Source organism: Elaeis guineensis, chromosome 14, assembly GCF_000442705.2.
Source record: "Elaeis guineensis isolate ETL-2024a chromosome 14, EG11, whole genome shotgun sequence".
Lineage (NCBI taxonomy): Eukaryota > Viridiplantae > Streptophyta > Magnoliopsida > Arecales > Arecaceae > Elaeis > Elaeis guineensis.
Genome location: NC_026006.2, coordinates 37,337,913 through 37,344,203, shown reverse-complemented (window position 1 = coordinate 37,344,203; position 6,291 = coordinate 37,337,913).

The window sequence follows — 6,291 nt, the reverse complement described above, 5'->3', positions numbered from 1 at the left end:
CAGCGCCTAAGGTACCCCACAATTGTGGACTCGTCAGCAACCTCGAAAACATCCCAGCTTCTCTTCAAATTGCTGAGACAGAGAGCCGTTCTACTCCACCAGATGTCCCAACCGAGCTTCAGTCGTTCAGCCCAAACTCTCCGACAAGTCGCGATAATGGACATCACTCCACTCTCTGTAACAGATTCCATGTGGCCCCACCACTCTCTGGCAAGTCGCGACAACGGACACTACTCCACTCTCCATAACAAACTCCACGTGGCCCTGAACGGCCCACTGACGCCACTACTCTCCGTAACAAACTCTGTGTGGCTCCGAACGGCCCACTACCAGGTAGTTATGAATGTTGCTGTCAATCAGTTACGCTCTTCCATCTATAAAAAAGATCCCTAGATACGTTCTTCTCTAAGCTCTAAACTCTATCTCAAAACTCTGCTAAAATCCCATTCGAGTGCTCCATTTTTGTTGAGGTAGAGTACTAACTTGAGTATCAGAGGGTCTTGTCGGAGCACTCCCAACTCCAGTTTAGACTTCTTTTGCAGGTCCCGACGATGGCTGCAATCCCCTCGACTCCAGCTTCTCCGACGTCAGCGGAATTCTGCACCAACAAGGTCTATAGAGATAGACCAAATAGGATGCTGAAACTTTCATAGAAGATGTACATAGAGGAGGTGCTAAAAAGGTTTAGCATGAAAAACTTCAAAAGAAGTTTAGTACCTTTTAGACATGGCATTCATCTCTCCAAGAAGATGTGCCCTAGCACACCTGAGGAGATTGAATGTATGAGCAAAATCCCTTATGCTTCGACAATAGGGAGCCTCATGTATGCCATGCTATGTACACGATCCGATATAGCCCATGCTGTGAGTATCACAAGTATATATCAGTTGAATCCAAGCGAAGAGCACTGGACTTCTGTGAAATGTATCCTTAAGTACTTAAGAAGGACTAAGGATATGTTTCTAGTCTTTGAGAATGGAGAACTCCAGATTCAGAGATATACAGACTCAGACTTTATGTCTAATATAGATGATCGAAAGTCGACATCTAAGAGTCTGTTCATTTGCTATGGTGGTGCAGTTAGCTGGAAGAGTTTCAAGCAGATGGTGATTGCAGATCTCACCATGGAGGCAGAGTATATTGCTGCATCGGAAGCTGCGAAGGAGGTATTCTGGTATAAAAAGTTTACCGCGGAGCTTGGAGTAATGTCATCGAATGCCATCCCTCTTTACTACGATAATAATAGTACCATAGCCCTAGCTAAGGAGTCAAGATCTCATTAGAAGTCCAATCATATCGAGCAGCGATTCCATCTGATCCGTGATTATCTCAAAAAAGGTTATGTCGAGATTAAGAGAGTTGACTCCACAAACAATATGGCAGACTCACTGACAAAGTCATTAGGCCAGCAAAAGATCGAAGCCCACCTTGAGAAGATGGGACTTAGATATGTAGCCAATTGGCATTAGGTCAAGTGGGAGTTTGTTAGATGTGTGCCCTAGATGCCAGATTGGCTGACACATTCCTGTACAAATCTAAGGATAAATTTATAATTTTGACTATAAATCAATAAATAGATTATTCTTCTATCATATTGTGTATATTATGTCTGTGATACATCTTTTGAGTTAGTAGAAATATCAATTCATATTTTTAAGAGTTAAAAATTTAAGGCATAAATTTACATAACTAACTTATAAACAGTTCCTGACCATAAGATCATCACGAGGATGGTGATCAATCTGGGAGGTTGGTGTACGATCGCTTCTTTAGAGTAGATGTGTCTTAAGTCTATGATGTGGAGACACCGAAGCGAGAGTACAGGTATTCATTAAGAATGAGAGTACTGAGCGTGACCACCTCGAGCAGTCATAAGGAAGTCTACCTTCTCGTCGATGACTAGCTCGATGCTGCAATTGTGTGTCTAGTTCTTTGACCTGAGGTACATCGACAGTTCATTTTGAGTGTGTTATAGTTTGACTATACCATAACTGGATCTCCTAACTATTCGAAACCCTGAGGTGTATGTTGGCTGTAGCATATTCATTGTAGGAACTAGATCGTACCAAGATGGGATCTATCAACCTCGGTAGATGAGAGGAGTAGTCCTATGGTGATCGAAAGATCGAGTCCTTAAGCCCATGGCCATGGTAGAGTGAAATAATGGAAAAGAGTTTTTCATTGGAGTCTCACATCAGACTCGGATCGATCGATTGATTCATATGACTGATGTTGGGTTTGACGAGTTCACCTTAACCCTAATTTAGTCAAAACTCATGATAGAGGAACTCAATCACACAGGTAGCTGCACCGAAAAGTTCATCTTCAATTTTGATGAGTTGCCACCATATACTACTAGGTGTCACTAGTGGATTTTGAGAGCAATTAGAATGATCTTGATGATCGATCATTCTAATTGTCTGAATTAGAAGAGTTCTGGTCCATCGAAAGGAGTTTCGATGATGTCGATGATGAGATCACGACATGTCTCATTACCATACGAAATTGAACCTAACTAGGTCACACTAACAAGGATTAGGATTTAGATGTCATCAATTGGGCTAGCCCAATTGATTTGGATTAGATCCAATTAGGTTCAAGGAAATCATGCTAGGACACGATTGAGCCTAATTTTCTCTTTGTGCAATCTTTTTCATCTCGACTGAGCCAAATATGATTTGACTCACCCAGAGAACCTTGAGAACATTTCTCTCAGTCTAAATGAAGCTTGTCCAGCTCAGAAAAGACTTGTCTTAATTTATGAGATGAATTTAAGACAAGCACCTGCTAATTTCTGTCACCTGCCAATTTCATTTTAGGACATCAGTCAAAAGTTGACATATGGGTCTTAAATTGAAGGCTACTTAGCAAGAGCTCATTGGAGAATTTTTGTGGAGTGTCCACATGCCAAATCAGCATTAAATTAGGCACCATAATCAAATTATGGCATGAGCCCAATTGGATAAAGAGGGCGCCCCAAGTGGATTAGGATGGAAGTTGATTTGATCAACATGGACTCTTTGGCGCCAACATGATTGTGCTTATCCAATGTTGGTGCCAACTCTTGGAGAGAGACTTGAGTTCTTATCTGATATGATCAAATGATATCACTCCATCAATCAAAATTTTTTCAGATTTATTAAAATTTTTTTATTGGTCGAATGATGTGGCACTGTGCAGCGCAGCAGGGTCTGTATAAACCCTGTCTGTGCCTAGGGTTTCAAGTGATTGTGCCAAACCCATCAAAGCTGTCACCCCCCCTCCTCTTCTCCATGTCCCATCTGAAGTCCTCCCTCCCCTCTACATGTCCAAGGAGTTGGGCATCCATCTGGTGCAAGATCAAGGTGTGGTGATGCCTTGAACAGGAAGGCTGCAGGAGTTCTTCGACAAGCTGCTGCTCCAACTTCAAGAAGACTTTTGAAGATCTTTCTAATCAGATTTAGTTCTAATTTTTGGAGCAGATATTCGTGAGGAGAAGATGATCTAGGTCCTGCCTGAGTGGATACTGGTAGAGGCCAGATGATTGCGTGGCTAAATCAGAACCTCAGGCTTGCTGCGATTATCTACAAGGTAATCAGATTACCCTTGAGGTATTTCATATTTCCTCATGCTTTTAGATTTATTTTAAAATTAATATCAGATAATAAAATTAGATCTAGAGATTTAGATCTAAAGTAAATGTAGGATAAATTTTTTTTTAAAATTATTCCATCCCAGATTTGATAAAATCTGAAAGATCCTACAAGGAAAAAGGTTGTTTTTCCTTCATATAGTTGATACATTTTCTCTATTTGCCATTAGCTTTTCTGACCATCACGATGTTCGCAAGCCAATCAGGGTAGGTTGCTTCTCAGATGAAGTCGGCAGCTAATAACTTGTTGACTTCTTCATCGATGGCCCTCTATCGCTCAAGGATGAAACTTTTTTTCTTCTGTCTTACCAGTTTGCACTTAGCGTTGATATTCAATCAGTGGACAATTACATCGAAGGGATATCCGACATGTCGAAGGTCGACCAGACAAAAACATCAGCATTTTCTCTTAGGAAGGTTGTAGGCTTTTTTTGAAGATTGTCGCTCAATGGGGATCCAACTTGAATAGTTTTAGTTAGATCTTCATCGTTAAGGGGTACTGAGATGAGTTATTTAGTAGGTTCTCCTTGGTTTTCTTCTTCCTTCTAGTCCAACCTGTCGATGGAAAGGCCTTTGGTAGGCCTCTTTCTTAATCACAATCAAGTAACATTGTCAGGTCAATTATTGATCCCCTCTTATTTCACCAGTCCCATTTCTCATCGGAAAGCATACGAGTAGATGGTGTGTTGAAACTATGGCTCAAAGCATATTTAATCCAGATCATTCCAATATGATATTATAGGCCAAAGGAACTTGAGCTGTGAGGAAGTTAAGTTGCATGGTTGATTATCGAGGTTGTTGTCCGGTAGTAACAGAGAGTTTTATTTCTCCTTCTACTTTAGCCGAGTCATCTGTAAATCTGATTAAGGACATGTTGATTGATTTTAGTTAGTTAGTAGAAAGTTATATTTAGAAGAAAGCATCATAGAATAATATATCAGCAGAGCTTCCATTATCAATAAGACATCATTTTACATTATAGTTAGCTATTGTCAACGAAACAACAACAGCATCGTTATGACTTCTCACAAATCTTCTTCGAAAAAATGATGGCATCATCTCCCCACTGACATTTTGAGGAGCTTCCCGAGTCTTTTGCCCCCCACAGTATTGATCCTTCAAAAATCATGTTGATCACATCCACCATCGGTTGAGCATGAGTTTCTTTCTCAAGATGTGTCTGAGATTGAGGATCAGTAGGCAGCTTCACAAATCAGTCCTGTAGGTACTTTTTGAGATATCTCTGCCTAATCAAAGCTTCTATCTCATCTTTCGGTTGAATGCACTGTCTCGATGGAATCAATAGTATCATTTTTTGTTGTGAGATGTTGGCAGTGCTTTCATTGGCTGGGGTCATCAGAAGTAGCTCTCCCCTTCTATCTCCATGAGGATCTATGTATGAGAAGCAATAAGAGGGGTGTAAGAGTTATACCTGTTGTCGAAGTTCTTTGACTTCGGACTTGATCGACGAGGTGGAGCCTCTCCCTCAATATGGGTTTTGTTAGGTCCCGTCGAGTTTCCACCTTTCATTATTCTTTTTAGACCTTTGCCTTTAGACTAGCACCGATCAGTTGCACCTTCCTTAGTGTGAATGTACTTTTGTGCATGCTCAAAGTGTTTGGCATAAGATCGAGGAAGCGTCTTGTCTAGAAAATAAGTAAATCTGAAAATTTGCAATCTCCTTTTCATGGTTGAGTTGGCCATAGATTCATTGAGGTCTCAGAACTCAAAGGTGGCAGCACTGAAATGTGCCATATAATCTCTCAACGATTCTCTGTCTTGCTGCTTGACGGAGGAAAAGTTATCAAAAGTTTGTGGCATCCTTCTACTGGTGCTGAAGTGGGCCATGAAAAGTTGTTCGAACTATTCGAAAGATCGAACACTCCCCGACTGAAGCCCAGAATATCAGGTTCAAGTAGTCTTTCAGAGAGTGATCAGGAAGGCAACACAAAGGAGGACATCAGACACCTCCTAGAGTAGCATGAGAGCCTTGTAGCTCTCAAGGTGGTCGAGTGAGTTGGTGGAGCTATCATACGGCTCGATCTGCGGCATCTTGAATCGAGTGGAAATCGGCTCGTCCAAAATTTATTGGAAGAATAGTGGATAGGTGTTGAAATCGAGAATGTCGATAGAATCCTAACTATTTATTTGGTGTTGATCGAGCCATCGATCAAGCTCCCTCAACTTACGATCGTATTCGTCTAGCCATCTTTGAGATTCGTCGGGGCATCGAGAATATCTTTGGGTAGAGCCTTCTCCAGAAGAACTTAATGGAGATCACGGTCTCCTCCCTTTCTGTGAGACTACTGAGGGGAAGGAGATCAACGATTCCTTGAATCGACATGTGGAGTGTGCCGGGAGTCAGGGCAAGGCCAATGCCAAACAGATCGATGACTGGTCTGATGAGAGTGTTGATCGACTGGCGGGATGGAGAATGGGGCCATCGACTATGCCTGGATAGCACAACCTATAGCACCGATTTCTTTGGTCACTGCTGCTAGTGCTACTGCTGTTCTGTAGTCTGTTGCAGATTATAGACACCCTCTGCCAAGATTTTTGCTTGTTGCACCAGGACAGCAAAATGCTGTTGGTCTATCATGATCACCAGACGTGAAGCACTGGGCTCCACGATGGTCATCGAAAGTGCATTATGCCAAGAT